We start from the raw sequence: 19,681 nt of genomic DNA, 5'->3' as shown, positions 1-19,681 counted from the left end.
TTGCAGCTCTTAATATCTGTTCTTTATTCTGTATGTTTTGTGTTTTGATTATTATATGGCGAGGGGATGTTTTCTTTTGATCCAGTCTATTTGGTGTTCTGTAGCCTTCTTGTACCTTCATAGGAATATCCTTCTGTAGGTTGGGGAAATTTTCTTCTATAATTTTGTTGAATATATTTTCTAGGCCTTTGAGTTGTAATTCTTCTCCTTCTTCTACCCCAATTATTCTTAGGTTTGGTCTTTTCATGGTGTCCCAGATTTCCTGGATGTTTTGTGTTAAGAATTTTTTGGATTTTTTTTGTTCTTAAAAATATGGAACGCTTCACAAATTTGCATGTCATCCTTGCACAGGGGCCATGGTAATCTTCTCTGTATCGTTCCAATTTTAGTATATGTGCGCTGAAGCGAGCATCTGAACAGGCTTTTTGAAGCCCATTCCATATGACGGGATGCCTTGCTCAGCTTTGATGTGGGGGAGGGGAAAGAAAATTTGGAGGGGGCTTTGTTCTGCTTCAACTAGGCTTTGTTGACTCCTCTAGGAAGGCCTTACCCTTTCTGAGGAGTGGATGGGGGTGAGTAGTGGAGAGGTGGGGGATTAGAGGAGGAGTGAAGGGAGGTGAACCTGTGGTCAGTATGTAAAATAAATAAAAAGTAAATAAAATTTTTAAAGTGTATAACTCTGCCAGATTCTTTGCCAAAATCTTGGGACTGGCCTCTCTTCCAGTGGCTGATGTTGGTCCCTTCTAAAAAGTCTTGAAGTCCTCTACAGTCTGAGGTGCTTTACAGTCTGCTTTGTGCTTATACAACTCTCCTTCTAGATTTCTTCTGTGGTGCCCTACGTAGTGTCTTCATCTCTAAAACTTCCATAATCTTCCAAATTGTTCCACAGCAATAGCCTAATCTTCGATGCCAACTTTATAACAGCTTTTTTTGTTGTTGTTATTGTTGTGATAAAACATCATGATGAAAAGAAATTTATGAAAGATGGCATTTATTTTGGCTTATTAGTTCTAGAGTGACAATTGTCCTTTATGACAGGCAAACATGGGCAGCAGGAGCAGAACAAGTTGAGGGTTCACGTGTTTAAAAGCAATCGCAGAGCAAAGAAAGAACTAGAGGTGGGGTAAAGCCATTAGAAGCTTGCCTCAAGTTGTGTACTTCTTCCAGAAAGGCAACACCATTCCATAACCTCTGGGGACCAAGTGCTCAAAAGTCTGAGCCTGTGGGACACATTTTTCATTCCAACCGGCACACACCTGACTGTGACTGAAGGAAAGAAAGGAGAGTGGTTATGTCTTGATATTCCATCACCAAAATTCTAACTGGAACCGAAAATCCAATGTTTTTACGCTGAGACCTGAAAATTGGAAGATTTTATAAATGAACCCTAATCTCATCTGGTCTTGCATGGTTAACAATTTTCAAATACTAACCACAAAAACATTTACTTTCTTAGGTGATTTTCTATATGATGTCAAGTGGGAACCTCAGGGATATAATCTCAATATGTGATAGACATTTTTCAACAAGAGATAAGGCTAACGCTATCTAAACTCAAAGTTAACATGCTGTCAGAATTTGTAGCCAGGTCATCCATAGTTATTGTCTAAAAATTATAACTGTTGAACAAAGTTTCATTAGCCTTTAGTACATGAAATCAATGGCATTTTAAGAGACGTTCATATAAACACCAGATAATCCATAATAATAAGTTGCAAGACTAATAATGATCACAATGTTTGCATTTTAACTGCACAACCTAAATTCAAAAGAGATCTTAACCAAGGAAATGCATTATGTATACAAAGCTGTGTCCCAGATTTCCAACTTTTCTGATGTGGTGTGCATCCTGAGTCCAGAACAATCAATTACACTCTTGCCTCCTGGTGTGAATATCTGAATACACATTAAAAATGAGATACATGTTCACAACATCTGAATAAAGATCAAAATTATTACTCAGATTTGTTCAGAATGTTCATATTAGGCATGGCTATAATCAGGAGAAAATTACATGTACTTATACTAGCATGGCAAATATCTGTATCAGCTTTGAAAGATTACAATTCACTAAACAGAAGGTATTTTAGCAACAGCTAGAAGGTTTCAGGTAAGTGACGTAGCATTTAAGTTTAGCAATCAAGAAAGGCCACGTCCTTCTTAAGGTGCTAGCCTGGTGAGTTTGACTGACTTACCCTTTCATATACTCTCCCTGGCTCACCATAGCTAGTCTAGATCACACATTCAGTGTCCAGGCCTAGTTTGGCATCCCTGCCTTGACTGCAACCAACCTCTAGGCTTTCATTAGAACTTACCCAGCTTGCCTCTGATCCACAGGCCTCTCCCATTCTTCCACACAGCCAGATCCACTCTCACACCAAACCTGGAACAGCATGCACATTCTGTATATCAGACTAGACCCCTCTACCCATCTGACTTTATTCTGTCTGAACCATTTCCAACCACTAGACCCAATCCATCCACATCTCCTCTTTTCTGCTCTGACCTGCTTTGTCCACATCAGACACAGAACTAATAAGAAGATACAATTTAAAAATACAAACAATATTAAAACTCAAGCTGTACCTCCCTCTCAAACCCACCACTACTGTAGAAATGTTTGCCAACAAGAAATACCTACATAAACTCCAGGAAATGAAATTTAAAAGTACACTCATAAACTTCATCAAAACTCAAGTAATTTAAAGAAGACCCAAAGATACAGATCAATGAAATTAATGAGAAGGAACTTAAGGGGAATAAACTCCTGAATGATGCCCAAGGAATCATAAACATAAGACTGATGGAAATGACAAGATAATTGGGAACTTGAATATAGAATTCAATAAAGAGATAAAAACAGTTGAAGAGGATGAAAGCAGAAATGAAGATGGAATTGAAAGACCCAATAACCCTGCCAAAAAGCATAAAAAAGAAATCATTATAAATAGAATGAATCAATCAAACAGAAGATGGACTAATACAGTATCAGGGTTAAGTTGGTCATTCTACCAGTTTTTGGAGAGCTTGTAATAAAAAATATACTATGATTAATCTGAATTTAGTTTATGGTACTATATAAAGATAATTTTACTATATACATCTGTGAGGATCATAGCTAAAATATGTCGAATGTAGTTAATTGCTTACCTACTAACATTTATCCTTTTCTACATTTTTGAGGAAATCTTTGAAAAAGATTCCAATGTGAGTTGTTCATTTTCACATTCTATACGGGACTGGGTTGTGGCAGGCATCATAGCTCACTGCAGCTAGAATTCAGCTTAGGTTCCAAATGGCCCTTTGCCTACCTTGAAGGAAAGATTTCCAGTCATTACAATAATGATAAATGCCCTTTCCTTTGGATGGATGCTATTTCAATTGGCTATTGTGGTTCTTGGAACTGCACGAGCAGTTCTCTTGCTGTGATGAGCAAGCTTAAAGATGATGCAATATGCTGAAAATAACAGAAAAGAAAGATGAAGAAAATAGCTGGGGAGGTAGTTTAAGAGAAGGACATTGCCTGGCATGTGCACGGCCCTGGAACTGATCTCCAGCACCTCAAGAAAAAAAAAAAAAACGCCAAACAGTGAAAAGGGGCTTGGTCCTCACTGACTTCATCAAGCTCTTGAAGTAAAACAAGATCCCTGTTACTTCAAACAATTGCCTTGCGGGGAACTGAGCTTCATTCCGTGGACTCTGAGTTATGTTCCAGTCCTAACTTGGACAGTTTGTAAATCTGGAAAAGAAACCCCTTGCAACTTGAGTTCTGTGTTTGCACTGATGTCCTCTAGGCAGTGCAATAGCGCAAAGCACAGGGCAATGTAGGGGTCATCTATATTCCCGGTGCCATTAACCTTCAAGGGTTGGCAAAAGCTGTAATTCTGTTCCCTTAAGAGGACCTTTCACGATGTTAAAGGAGCCTTTGGAGTTAGGATGTTCACTGTACCAAAGCCCTTTCTCATCTTCTCCTGGCAACTGGGCCTCCAACTGGGCTGTTCTGTCCCAACATCAACTTTCTTGCTTGTTTTGTTTTGAAAAAAATTATTTTCAATTAATCAAATTAAAGTACATAAAGTTAGTTGGAATTTATCTGTGGCTTTTTTATCATCACTGTGCAGACCTATATCCAGAATGTGTGTAAATATGCCCAGAGGAGCTACAAATGAATACTGAGAAAGCTAGAAAGGTGGTGAGGTTGTCTTGGATGCTAAAGATACTGTCCAGAAGAAAGGGGCAAAAAAAAAACTTACAGTGTGCTGCGTTTGTTTATTTTATAATTGATAAGCATAGTAGAAAGTGCAGGAGAGCGTTGACATCTTGTTGGTTTAATTGACAACTGCCTTACGTCCTAGTTCATGTTGATTACTGTATGGGCCATTATCTTCTGTAATTTACACGAGAAGATTCAGTGGCTTAGGGAAAAATGACTTATCCTATAGATCATGTTATAATCTGACTGCTCAAGCACACGTTTCCTATGTAAGATTTCATTCCTCTTAGTGGCTGATTAGAGATGCTGAAAGAGGAAATCTCCAGGAGGACGCAAAGGGCCTTTCTCCCCTTGTGGGAAGGGCAGATGCTACATGAGTGTTATGCCATTGGTATGGTCATGATGCCGAGGCACTGCAAACAGGAATCTAGAATTCCAGACCTAGGGAAGAAAATACTAGAGATACAACTTAGGGAATATGACATCAAATATAAAGTTATTTAATGTGTAGAATCTGAGAAATTGTACTGATTTGTTGGATGTGTGAGTCGGACTTCCCACATACCTACAAGGTGGACTATAGACAGTAAGGTATGAACAATTGAACTCAGGCTCCATCTTAGTCTCGTGTGCTTTTTGTTTCTTGTAAATTGTGATGAAAGTGCCTCTTGAAAATGTTTGGATAAAGATAAAAGCAGAGAAGATTCTCACGAAAGTCACAGCCATAGAAAATATCAACTCTCCTGTTTCCAAGGCACTCACCCTTGATCTCCTTGGTTACCGAGGAATTGAAGGTGACCAGAAAAACAGAAAACGAAGAATCTAGTGCAGTGGCTGCTATGATTGCTTGAATACATTCTGTGACACGTTGTCTTTTGCAAAAATGTCAAAACAGTATAAACTGACATAACTAAAATTTAGAGAAAGGACACTTCAGAAGTCTGTAGCCATTGACCAATTACGCCCTGGAAACTTCTGCATTGGATGATAAACAGTACCAAAGTTTTCCCACAGTAGGTGAAACACTTAAGGTATTTTTACCCGATCATAATGACCCAGACTCAGAAATGCATACTTGGAAAGTTTGTTTAGCAATTGAAAATAAATTCAGGCTACTGGTTCCGTAGTACAGGAAGTCCTCCACCTTCCAAAAAACACTTTCAATATAGTCCTATAAATATGTGAAGACACAAAGTATTCAACTTTATTTCTTCCATGTACTTCATAATTTGGCCAGATACCTGCCACTTATTTAGGTAAACATAGGCTTCAGTCTGAATTTCCTTGCAGACCCAGCAAGCTTCAAAATATTCTGCTTGGAGTTCTGCCCAGTGGGACTTGTCTTTCTTTATTGTCTTCAGGCTCATTCTCTGGGAGACTTTTATACTATAGCAATTTTTTTAATCCTCTGTAAATTATTCACTGATATGCAAGCACAAGTTATAGATCTTTCAGTAGAAATCCACTTCCCTTTAGAAAATAATATTTGATTCACCACAAGCTTCTAGAATAAATGACTAAATATGAGATATTAATACAAAGGACCTCAACATGTGAACCGAACAGTGTGACTTGTACGTAGCATATTGTATTCTGACAAAGGCTTGCAAACATTTGGATGAAGCCGACCACTAAATGTAAATAATCTGTTTAGGACCAGGCCTCTGGTATCCCAAGGAGACAAGCTATTCCCAGCATTCATTCATTCTTTGGGGATTGCATTACCATTCCTTATTTCCCAGTCTACCTCTATGAGATCACAGAGATTTGTCTATTCAACTACAGAGGAGTCAAAATTTTCAGTTTTCATGGAAAATTCTTCAGGATGTCATTACTGCTGAAATATAAAACTCCCTCAGTGTGAGGCTAAAGATAAGAGCCGGGCAGTAATGGTGCATGTCTTTAACCCCAGCACAGATGCAGAAACAGGAGTTCTCTGTGAGTTCTTGGCCAGCCTGGTTTATGGAGCAAGTTTCCTGACTGGCTCCAAAGCTGCACAGATAAACTCTGTCTCAAAAAAAGAAAAGAAAAGAAAAGAAAAGAGAAAAAAGGGAATTACCACTGTGCATAGCTTTAAGAAGAACATTTTGAAGCTTGCTGGGACCTCAAGGAAGTTCAAACTGAGACCTAAATTCACCTTAATTTGGGGAGTGCCAGATAATATTTGAGTAAATTATAAAGTATATGGAGGAAATACATTAGAAGACTTGTGCCTTGGGCTTTTAGATAAGAATGACGTGAAGAGCATTTTTTAAGACAAGGACTAGCAACTCATTATTATAACCAGTTGCTAACTTTTAAATTGAATTGTACAGATGATTGATAACCTATCAGTTGCTGTTTTCCTTCCTGGTTCAGCCCATTTCTTGGTGGTGAGCTAAAGACTGCAGTGTCAAAGATGAAAGAAACACAGACTGTTTCGACATGATGCGCTAGCCTCTTATTTCTAAGGTAACCCTGTGTGCAGACTTTCCCAGGGCCATGGCTATGACAATGACCTCCGATCACTAGAAACACCATTGTGGGGTCTGTTCTGCTTCTGTGGTCATGACACTTTTGATTTTGTCTTGGATTTAATTTACTCCACCCTCTTTTGCAACAATATTATCTCTTCCAACAATATTATTGTATCCTTGAAGTCATTTTATAGAAACAGGGATAAAGCATTGAGCTAAACCTCAGGCAAGGAAACACTGTCATTTTCTACATCAGGAGTGGGTGGTTGACATTATACAGTTATAATTTGACTTCCAAGGATTCTTTTGCACCATCACGCAGTTGACTGTGGTGGCTCAAGTTCTTTCCTGCTCTGTGTTGATGTAGAGAAGTCCTTCTGTATGCTGGGACTATGTGTTTCTATGTGTTTCCAGCGGGACCAGTAGGACAGAAAATGCTTCTAGCTACACTGTGCAGTAAATACTCTTAACCAAGAGCTTATATACAACGCTGTCTCTTCCACAGCTGAATTCAAAAATCAAGGAATATTAGAACCAGTGAGTGCTCTGTTAAAATCCCGATAAGCCCCCATTCAAAAGCATTTTCCTCTAACCTACATTCTGAGACTGGGCATATGAAAATGACAGCACACAAGAGAGGCTGCGATAATATATTATGGATGATGTGGCAATCTTGAACTTGAGCTATTGTGATAAAAAAATCATTGCTGTATTCAAAGGAGTAAATAAGTCTAAGTCCTTAAAAGAAAGTTTGAAAACATTATGAAAGAGAGTAATCTATGGTCACTGCCTTTTGTTTCCCACTGAAGATTAATGAGGAAATGTATCTCTAGATTGCTTGGAAATTTTTTCCATGCTAGTCTGTAAAGGAAGCATGCTGTGTCGATTGATGTACTAGGTAAAAGAGGAAAGAAAAAGAACGAATGCCTAATATGAAAATAAAATTCTGTTCAGCTGCATATAAATTATTATTTTAAATATTAAAAAGTAAATGAACATAACTAGAGAAAGCAGATTTTACTTCTTTTGGATTCATTTCTGTTATAAATTATAATTGCATATACTTGAGAGTATATTTAATTTTGGATGTGGTCACTTTCTGTGATTAACGTTTTTGGGATTTGCAAGGGATTGTGCTGGATTTGAGTGTCTTTGGAAAGGGCACTTTGGCAACATTTCTGCTGCCAGCCATGAAATAGCCCATCTTTTCCTCTTCTCTTGCCTACTATAGTATCTTTCAGCAGTACTTTAACAAATTATAACTGTTCCTGTGAACATTGACTAAATTTATGTACAGCCATTATATACTTTTAAGGGTATTGTGAATGGGGTTGTTTTCCAACTTCTTTTTCAGAAAATTTTTTGATATTATATGGATAAAGCTATTTGTTTTTATATGGCTATATTGTATTCTACTTCTTCACTGAAATGTTCATCAGATTCTAGCTTCTTCTGGGGAAGGTTTTAGGATATATTTATTATAGGATTATATCATGTTCAAACAGGAGTCATTTGAATTCTCTCTGTCCTGCTTTTTCTCTTGCCTTTTTTCTCTGGCAAAGACATAAAACAGTGTACGGAATAATATATAGTTATAGTTAATAACTTCATCTTATTCCCAACATTAGACAAAATGCTTTTACTTTTTAAAAGTGACTACAATGATAGCTCAAAATCTATGAAATGTAGACTTAATTATATGGAGGTCAAATACTTACATGACTAGTTTAGGGACCTTCATCATTAGGGTTGCTTGTCTTTGTCAAAGGCCTTTTCTACGTATACTGAGGAGAGGTAGCTTTTTGACTCTGTATATGTGCTGTATTGTATGTACTGATTTGCATAGAATGAAACAATGGTGTTGAGAAAAATGGTACCCACATTCAGAAGACTGAAAACAGATCCATGCCTTTCCCTCTATACAGAAACAAACACTATTTGGTCAGTACCTTAATGTGAGCAGAGAAAAAAATGGAAAAAGTCAAAGTAAAATGTAAGGGAAACACTTTAAGACTACGGATGACCAATAGTCCAGGAAACAAAACCAAGGGATGGCAAATCAGGTTTCATCAAATTAGAAAGTTTCTACACAGAAAAATAAATAACCAGTGTAAAGAAACAGCTATAAAGAGGGAGAAAAATCTTGTAAGATATTCATCTGAGAGGAAATTGATATTTAGAGTATATAAAGAGCTGAAAACAAGAACAAACTATCCAACTGATAAATAGCTAATGGATGTGAGCAACCACTTTTCCAACAAAGAAATGCAAATGGCCAACAAATACATGCCAATATAGTCAACACCTTTAGTCAATGAAATTGACGAAGGGAAATCAAATTAAGCCCATATTCTGTCTCTTCCCCCACTTAAATTACCCTCTGGAAAACAAACAACAACAAATGCTAGCTGGGACTACAGGAGAAAGGTTCCTTACTCCCTGCTACTAGACATGCTGACCACCCTTCCCACTCTGAAAATTAGTATGAAAGCTCCTCAAAATTAAAATTCTGCCTTCCTTATCATAGTGATATAATTTTATAAAAAATGTCTCTGTCTTTCAAAAGACTATTTGGCAGACTTTACAGGAAAGTTGATAATAAGCCTTGAGATCATTTAACCTCTATCCTACTTTCTGTTTGACTTGGTTAAGTTTAACCTGCCTTTAAGAGAGTTTAACCTGACACCAACCTTAGAGTGCCTTGAATTTCCCATGTAATCACCTTTTACAACATTAGCTAATGCATAGCTTTAATCTTAAATTACGTACTTTTCCATGTCCACGACCCAAAGTAATATATTTATATACGTCTATGACGTGGCAATCATTTGCTGAGAAGAGCCAATAAGTTCAAAGCATCCTTACACTAAATATATGCCATAAATGTCGAGAACAACATAGATATTAGCTGATGATGTCTATTTGCTATTCTGCGTCAGCTGGAGTCAGAGGTGTTTCATCTTTTCGTGTAAAAGAGATTTTGGAAAAAGACCCCTTATTCATTTTCCATGCCATGATTTCTGCATTTCCTAATAAATATAGCATGAAACACTTTGTTGGAAAGAGACAAACATAGACAAGGACAGTCCAATAACCAAAAATTGCAAACAGATGGAAGGCATAAGGAGAGAAGTAGGTAATTCAAATTTGGACTTGTTTTTGGTAAAATTAATTCCAGACAAAAAGTTCGTTTTCAGTCTTTGATGTGACAGCAATGTCTTTTGGTGGCTCTGAGTTTAATTCATTGACCATTGTACAATAATATCAATCCAAATACCTTCTGTTTATAGCCGGAGTATCAAAGGCACTTTTGTACCAAGACATGCGATGCAACGGTTCTATTTAGAAATTATAGAATCAGCCTCGGTGTGTAACTAGACTTTCTTTGGACCTCCAGTTCCCTAATAACAACACAGAGACTTCTTATTAAGTATGAAACTTGGCCTTAGCTTAGGCCTGTTCCCAATTTGCTGTTAAATTTATATTGACCTGCTTATATTAATCTACATTCTGCCACATGTCTCATTACCTCTCCTTCATACTGCACATTCTATTCCCTCTGTGTCTGGCTGGCGAATCGTCACCTCTCTGATTCCTTCCCAGAGTTCCTATCTCTGCCAGAAAGTTCTGCCTATCCTTTCCTGCGTAAGTACTGACCATTCAGCTTTTGATTAAACCAATCAAAGGGTGCCTGAGGCAGGGGAGGAAGGACATCTTTACACAGTGTGATTAAATATCTCACAACATAGGTGCCTGCTTTAGTTTGCTTTTATGTTGCTATGATAATCAGTTGACACCCAACTTGTGGTAGTAAAGAACTTACTTAGCATACAATAAAAAGTCCATCATCAAGGGAAGTCAAGGCACCAGGCTGTAGGCAGGAACTAAAGCAGAGGCCATGGGGAAGACTGTCTACTGACTTGCCTCCTCTGGTTACTCAACTCTCTTTTTACACAGCCCAGACCACCTGGCAAGGGAAGAAACACCACACCATGGGCTGAGCTGCAATATCAAGCAGTAATCAAGAAAATGACTCACAGACAAGCCAGCAGGCCAATCTGATGAAGGCAGTTTCTCAATTTAGACTTGTTCTTTCCACATGTGACTACAAGTTTTGTAAATTTGACAAAACTCACTAGTTCAACCCACACTTGGCACATCACACTAAACCAAAACCTTTCTTTTCATTTGTCCCAAAGATTCCATGTTAATAATATAATATAAAACACAGTACAATTTTAAAACTGCATGGTCTTAAAAATTGTAGTACTTTAAAGTTTTAACATCTCTTTAAAAGTGGAAACTCTCTCACCTGGAAGCTCCTGTGAAATAATAAAAAAATATATTTATGTCCTTCTTATTCTAAGAGGGAAGAAGGAAGGGAGAGTTACAATCAGATTAAAATAAAACCCAAGTCTATCACTGTAGCTCAAATTCCATTGCTCAGTGCCTGACATTTAAGCCTCACAATCTTCTGGGTTCTAAAGGGATTAGATGGCCGAATTCTTTGACTCTCCCATCTCTGGGACTTGCAGCTTGTTCTGCTGGGTCAAATTTGCTCCACCGTCACCTGCCATTTTTCTTATCTGTTAGCTCACATTCCCTGCATCTCTAATATGCAGGAGCCTCTACCACAACTGGCATTGCATCTTCACCAATGGACTCCACTGGCCTCTACAAGGACACTGACCCTGAGACATTGGCTTGATGACCGGCTCAATCCTGGAGTCTCCACTGCAGCTGCGGCTGTACATTTACCAATGCCCTGTTTTGGCCTCTGACAATACCAAGCCTCAGCTGTTATTTATAGCTCCTTCATGCCTTATAAACCAGGAACCATGTAAAAGAAGCTTACATATTGCCAAGTTCAGTTTTCAACTTTATAGGAAGCCTTGGCCACCTCTACACCACAGTTTCTCTAGACTGATTCCTAGGAAATACTCCACAGTGCATGTTACCTTAATGATGTTGGTCCTTTGCTATTCCCAGCTTTTTTATTACGAGCTAATTGTCACAGTAAAGCAAATATTTTAATTCAATGGTACTGGTCTCCTATTAATCATAGATGATTCTTCAGGCCCAGTTGAGTATAAAGTAGAGACTCTTAGTTCAAAGCTATGCATGAACAGCTCTGCTGTAGTCTTTGAGGTTCTCTTATGCTTTCCTCTGAAACTTAACTAGTCAGCCCTCAACCATCAGCATCTGCCTCAGCATTCTTGTCTTTCACAGAGCAGCTCATTAGGCTCTGAACACTCGATGATTTTCAGTCCAAATCTCTGAAATCTTTCTACACTCACCACGCCCCCTCCCCTGCCAGAATCACAGGGTCAGGTCCATCACAGTAAGACTCAATTCCTAATACTAATTTTTGTTGCTATGTAAACACCACGACAAAAGTCACTTGGAGAAGGAAAGGATTTATTTAATTGTACACCTTACAGTCCATCCTTAAGGAAAGGTAGGGCAGGACTTCAAGACAAGAACCCAGAGGCAGGAACTGAAGCAGAGACCATGGAGGCATAGTGCTTACGGGCTTGCTTCCTGTTTTGCTTTCAGTAACATCTCTTATATAATGCAGAACCACCTGGCCAGAGATAGCAACACCTACAGTGAGAGTGGTCCTCCCACATCAACCCTCGGTTAAGGAAATGATGCAGAGACATGCTCACAGGCCAATATGGTGAAGGCAATCACTCAGATGAGGTTATCTCCACATAGGAGTTGCTAGATTTTGTGTCAAGTTCACAACTGGTAAATAATGCCAGTTAGATTTTTTTTTAGGAAAGCCAAGAAAGACACATATTTTTCATTTGAAAATTCCATCTGCACAACAAAATTATTTTTTTTAAAAAAATCTTAATTTAAAATGAAACTTAACAAGGAAAGAAGCCTACTCAGATGTAAAACTACTCTACTAATGTTTTGGAAGTATTTTCCAGACATTTAATATTCTTTTCATAGACTAACATTGTAAGGTAGTTATAAATCCACCGTGAAAGAGTAAGAAGGAACAAGAATGATCTCCTTTGTGAAGGGTTTTTCAGATAGGTCACTCTTGAGATTTTCACATGTGTTGTTGTTTCTGAACAGTGGAAAGAAAAATTGTAGATTATGGCATTCTTCTTAGACAAGTAATTAGTATGATGATTTCTTCTTTATATTGAAGTTTAGGTCATAGGTTGCTTACTTCTTAAGTTACTTTTTGACAGAGAGTTGTGAAATTCTTAGAGAGCTTCATTTTTGCATGACAGCTTGCAGCGTGATGTGAATGCATACTACAGAACCACAGACTTCAAATGGAATGGGTTTGGGGTTCTTTGTTTTGTTCTGTTTTGAGCCAGGATCTAATATGTAGCACTAGCTGTCCTGGAGTTTACTGTGTAGAACAGGATGGTCTCAGACTCACAGAGACCTTTCTGCATCTGCTTTTGCCTCTTGAGTTTTGAAATTAAAAGCATATGTCACTATGCCTGGCCAACAATAAATTTTATGTCATGTATATTTTACCACACTTAATAGATTAAAAACACAATGTGTGGGGTATTAAATACATTTCTAAGCTATTCATATTCAATAGGGGTTTATTATCCAGAATATGTAAGAAATTCAGAAACTTAGCATCATAAACAACAAATGATCTAACTTAAAAGCCAATGAATGCCAGGAACAGGAGCACATACCAATGCGCACAGACCTCAGGCAATATAGGTAGTAGAGTAGCAGTTTTAAGGCCACTGTGGGCAACACAGTGAAACTTTGCCTCTTGAATGAGCAAAACAGCCAAATGATCTAAACAGACATTTCTCAACAAAGCATACAAAAGTCTAAATGTAAAATGGGCCCAACACCATTAATCATCAGGGAAACATAAGTCAAACCAGAATGAGATAGCATTCATGTCTGTCAGAACAGCTATTATCAAAAAGATGGAGAATCACAAATGCTGGCCAGCAAAAAGGAACTCTTGCACACTGTTGGTAGGAATGCAAATGAGCACATATACTGTGGGAAACAACACCAAGCTTCTCAAATTTGCCAGAAGTACAAGTGTCATGTGACCCTGCTATCCTCTAAATAACGGAAACTTAAAAGATACGTCCAAAGGTAACTGCCCTCCCAAATTCAGGGCAGGACTGCTTACACGAACAAAGATATGGAATCAGCCTGTCTGTTCACTTATCTACACAGAATGGAATACCATCTATGTATCCAGAAAGAAAGCGCTACAGTTTACACAGTCGTGAGGGAAACTGGAGGACGTTTTGTTAGGGGGAGTAAGTATTGTATCATTGGAACTTCCCTCCAAGAGGAGTGGGAAGCTCATGAGCCTCAGGGAGGAAATGAAAGGTTTAATGTCTCAGAAAAAAAAAAAAGAAATTTGGAAGATTCTTGGTGTTCCTATCAGGAGTATAAAAGGAATTAATAAATTTTTAAAGAGACACTGACCAGCTTAACTGCAAACAGAAGCTTTTATGTGTTCCACTTTGTCTTACTACTACCAGCTCCATTCATGGGTAGCATGGAAATAGATATTTTGGTGTGTTCCAAATATTTGGCTCCCATTCTAAATTTAATTTTATTTTCATTTATTGATTATATACATTTATACATGAAGACACATTTTTAAGGATTTCTCTCCTTTACTACTAGATTTCAAAGGCTAGCTTTTGATTAACTTTGATTGATTTTTCTCTGATGGCTTGAGAAGATTCCATACCAATAGTTTGTAGATAGAGTGGTAGATTAAACAATTCTTTCATATTGATTGACAATTCTGATCAGTTCAAATATGTCAATATTGACTTCCTTCTCTTTATCCATCACTGAATGGTAAGTTCTTATATCTCCCACTATGTCAGTGAATTGGTGTGCTTTTCTTCATAATTCTATCACTTACGGTCTATTGTTAGATAGGTGAATATTAGAAATTGGTGTGTTTTGTTGGATAATTGATTCTTTTGATCATTATGAAATATCCTTTTTTGTTCTTGGTAATTTTGTTTGTTCCAAATTTTTCCTTATCTGAAATAACTTAGAACTTTCCTTTTTAATTTTGGACTTCCTGTCTGCTGGCCTTCCTTCCTTCCTTTTTCTTGATTTTTATTTTTTTTTGTAGCACAGGAAGGGCCTGAAATTAACATGTTGCCCATGTTGGATTATATTTCTATTCCTTCTGCCTTGGCTTCCTGCCACTCAAATGTCAGAATACACCAATCTGCTGAGGTGTTTTCAAGTACACTAACCTTTCCATGTCTTTGTCTAGTCTGCTTAAGCCCTTCCAGAATATTTTTTATTCTTTTGCCAATTCTAATTCTAATATTCTTTTCTATTATTTCTTATTTTCCACCTCTACTAACATTAGCAATCTGTTCATATGTGTGTGTATACATGCATATATTTTTTCTCTTAAGATTAATATTTCTTTTTTTTTTTTTTTTGGCTTTTCAAGACAGGGTTTCTCTGTGGCTTTTTGGAGCCTGTCCTGGAACTAGCTCTTGTAGACCAGGCTGGTCTCGAACTCACAGAGATCCGCCTGCCTCTGCCTCCCGAGTGCTGGGATTAAAGGCGTGCGCCACCACCGCCTGGCTAAGATTAATATTTCTTAAATATTAAATATCTTTTTGTTTTATTTTGCTTCAAGACAGGGTTTCTCTGTGTAACATCCTAGCTGTCCTGGACTGGCTCTTGTAGATCAGGCTGGCCTCGAATTGACAGAGATCTGTCTTCCTCTGCCTCTCGAGAGCTGAGGTTAAAGGTGTGTGCCAACACTGCCCAGCTATATTTCTTAGGTATTAAATACCTTAAGTAAGTTTAAAGGTTCCCATGTAATGATTGATTCAAAACTGAAAATGTAGCTCTCATGTATTAGGTCAGTTTTACTCCTTTGGTTTAGGTTTTTGGATTTGGTTTTGGTGTTTGTTTGTTTGTTTGGTAGCTCTGGCAGCCAGGGACTTCAAATTACTCTCTGTCATTCTTGGTAGGTGTTTGTTTTCTTTTCCCCTCTACTTGAGACTTCAAGATTTTCTATTACCTTTTATGTTATAGAATTTGAGTCTTGTAGTTCCTTCAGTTGTAATTCAGCAACACAGAGTGGTGAGTTTAAGAGAAGAACACTGTTCTGTTAGTGGGCTTGTGCTCATGAATATGACTTTTACACGATATATAGACACACTTGTGAGCAGACAAGTAAGGAAAGGAGCAATGGCCACTTGCCAGATGTTGAAGTTCTCTGGTCGGTGTCTTCCCTGGGGGATTTTTCTTTGTTGCAGACACATCTTTGAGCGCATCTCACAAATGCCTTTACTTCTCTTCCCAGCCAAGCCTTACAGGAAGGAATCTTTCCTGGTTTTTGTCTCATGCACCCTGGTGATTTTTTTTCTGCAGATAAAATATATCAACTTTTGAGAAAGGAGTCCTTTAAGATCCTCTTCTCAGGAATCTCCTATTTTCTTTTCTTTTTTCTTTTTTTTTTTTGAATGTTAAAGCATTAGACAATTTATTTATTTATTTATTTTTTAAAAGTTCTTTTTTTAATTAAATTTTTTTATTTTTTTCCAGTTTATTTATTTTTTATTAAAAATTGCCATCTCCTCCCCTCCTCCTCCCCCTTCCCTCCCCTCCCCTCCACCCACACCCCCACTCCCTCCCTCTTGAGGCCAAACAGCCATCAGGGTTCTCTACACTATGTTGAGACCAAGGTCCTCCCAACTCCCCCCAGGTCCAGGAAGGTGAGCAACCGAACTGACAAGGCTCACACAGAGCCCGTCCATGTCGTCGGAATCTCCTATTTTCAAGCTAGCTTTGCTCAGCATCCAGAAAGTCTTGACATTTGTTCTTTATGTGCTCCAGTGGTAAATGGCCGCAGCAGTTTTGCTCCTGACAAGCAGATATCAGCTGTGAGTCTTAGGTATTTCTCTAGATTTTCTGGCCATGTTTGTTCTGCAACCTTAGTACCCTGAATACTCCTGACAATTTTGGGGATTTAAATTTCTCTTGCTATCAAAATAAGATCTGGAAGCTAGAAGTTTCTGCAGAATTATTAATAGATACATTTTGAATTTTATCTGGGAAGAAATATTATTTTATTGAAGAAACTCACATCTAAGTTATTGTCAGTATTTAACAAGCACCCAAGGAAGAATGAACACCCAGGTTCTAAAGAACAAGGACAGACAAATGGGCTGGTGACCACCCCAGGGACACTGCCCTAAGAAGTGTTTGCCCACCTCCTGACGAAAGTAGTAAACCCCGTGTCATAAATAACACTTATTATTTTGTACAAAGGAAGAACAAAGAACCCATTTTGGTGAATTTATTAATTTCAAAATATTAAGTCCAAAATAAAAAATACTCTCTGACCCAGATGAGGACGAAAAATCCTCCTTCCCACACCTCAGGTCTCATGAAAACAAATCCAGAAGTCTCTTGGATATGCCTTTTTGATTCAAGTACTGCCTGTATTTCCTCTTCTGAGGCATGTTTATGGCACAGGTATTGACAGATTCATCTACCTTCTTCCCTTGTGTGGAGTTAGAAAGAAGTGAATCCCATGAATTTCTTCACTTTTCTCTCGTTCTTTTACCTTCCAAATCTTCCTCAGTAACCTGACTTCCTTCTTTATTTCTTAGTTACTTTATTGCTTCTTTCTTTTCTTCACCTCTTTTTTTCTTTCAGTGGAAAAGTGGAAGGAGATATGGATCTATATATTCTTGGAGACCTGTCGCAGCTCTGATGTGGGGACCTTGAGCATCTTCTTCTTTCTGCTATCTCTCTCTGGAGACCTGGACTTTCTTCCATCTCTTCTATCTATATTCCTCGATTTGAACCTGTACCACTTACTTTCTGTAGCACCATGACTGGGTAAATGGAGGCAGAAAAATTCAAGACCGAACTCTGTTGCATAAGTTTCCCTCCATGGGGAGCAGCTACAGATGTGCCCCATCAGGATTCTCCTCCTCTGACCCATCGGGAGTCCTAATCCTTTAACCATTATTCTGAACTTTAACTGCTTTCCCCCACTGCTTTACCCTTTACAGTTCTAAACAGATTGTTCCCAGACACAAAGACACAAAATAGGCATCTGATGTTCTTTCTTCTTTGATCTCAATGTTACTGTTTTGCCCAGCAGTTACTAAGTGCCTTTAAGGCAATAGTTCTCAGCATTCCTAATGCCACAACTAATACAGTTCCTCATGTTGTGGAGACCCCAACTGTAAAAGTATTTTCCTTTCTACTTCATAACTGTGATTTTGATGCTGGCATGAATTGTAGTATAAGTATCTGTGTTTTCTGGTGGTCTTAGATGACCTGGAAGGAGTCTCAACACACAGGTTGAGAATATTTTAAGGTCTTCAGATACATCTTTGCATCCAAACTGAATGCACACCTCTGCTGCCATTGCCACTAATGTGCAAAATACAAGAAACTAAATCCTAAGCAAATTATAATGAAAACTTTAATGGCAATTCTTTAAAAAATATACCATAGCATTGTAGTTTACCCATGACACATACATAGCTTCTTCTCTAGATTCAACCAACTGCAGATGAGAAATATCAGGAAAATGTGTTTGAGTGCTAAATAGAGTTTTGCCCAGTTGTTATTTTCTTTATTTCATTTTTATTTTAATTATGTGTGCTCATGTGTGTCTGCATAATACGTGCATAGATACTTGGTATTGAATTCCTATGAAACTGGAGTTACAAGCAGTTGTCAGGTTGATGTTTTGGGAATGAAACTCAAGTTCAGCACAAGAGAAGTTTGTTCTCATAACTGTACTGTATCTCCAGTTCTTTTGTTATTGTCCAAACTATATTGTATAAAATCTATATAATATTTATGACATATTAGAAGCTATAAGTACTATAGAGATTATTGAAAATACATTAGAGGACATGGGTGGTGTATGCGAATACCATGGCACGTTATATATATGGACCTCAGGTGCTGCAGATATGACAGGAATTCTGAAACCTGTCCCTCAGTTACAGGGGATGATTATACTTAAAATGGTCATGAAGACAGAAACCAGGTTTTCAAAGCCAGTGCAATAACACTTTTTAACTTAGCTCCAGAGTATTTCTCTAATTCTTTATATCATTGCTTCAAAACAGGAATGTCTCCATGGTCTCAGCGTGGACCACAGATGCAGCAAAACTTCTTTTTTAACCTTGTCTCTTTATATTACCTAGAAGATTGATGAGTAATTTTATGAAAAAATGTGTGACTCTTCAGGCTTATTGAAGTAGACAGAAAGATATTTAAAAAGATTTTTAACTTTATGTACATATCAGAAAAGTGACTGTAGCTGGCCTGTCCAGCTTTTCAAGTCCCTTGTCCTCTTCACATGACGAGCATAATTTAGAAGGCAATTTTGTAAAATTTAAATTTAAAATAACTTTAATTTTTAAGTCCCAGAATTAGGCTTACTTTGGACTTTTGCTCTTCTTGCCATATCCATGTGCGGTGCCAGCGTAGCACACTCAGTTGCACACCTCCACATATGTCCTGTGTGTTAGGAACAGTACTCTTCTATCTGTGAGGATCAGTAGACTGGCAATGGCTTCTCCTCTTGTGCTTTTTGGTCTTCTTTTAGAAATTTCCTTTACCTTTTAATTATATGTGCATATACATGTGTGGGTGTGTGCCCTTGAATGTAGTAGCCCTGAGGCCAGGAGAAGGCACTGGATAACTTAGAACTGGAGTTACAGGCAGTTGTAAGCACCTTATAAGTTCTGGTACTGAACTCAGGTCCTCTATTAGAGCTGTACACACTCTTAACTCCTGAGTATCTCTCCAACCCTTGTTCACTTTGTGCTAGCCTATTGATAAATGTAACTTTGTTTTGAACATTTTATGCTGTTATAAAAACTGTTGTGTAGGCAGAGTTTTCTGTAGGGACCACTGGTAAGTTCTGTCCCACCAGCTGCTTCCAAATAAATACACAGATACTAATTGTTAATTATAAATATTTGGCCTATAGCTTAGGCTTGTTACTAATGAGCTCTTACAT

General features: G+C 37.9%; 1 non-coding gene across 1 annotated transcript; it reads right to left on the bottom strand.

Moving 5' to 3' along the window:
* Positions 1-306: 306 nt before the first annotated feature.
* On the bottom strand, positions 307-410 carry LOC119810996. The gene has a single exon (XR_005284916.1). It is a non-coding gene; the product is annotated as a U6 spliceosomal RNA (small nuclear RNA).
* Between the last annotated feature and the right edge of the window lie 19,271 nt (positions 411-19,681).

The sequence above is a fragment of the Arvicola amphibius genome, chromosome 3 (assembly GCF_903992535.2).
Source record: "Arvicola amphibius chromosome 3, mArvAmp1.2, whole genome shotgun sequence".
NCBI lineage: Eukaryota > Metazoa > Chordata > Mammalia > Rodentia > Cricetidae > Arvicola > Arvicola amphibius.
Note: the sequence above shows the minus strand (reverse complement) of the source record. Positions and strands in the feature narration are given on the sequence as shown.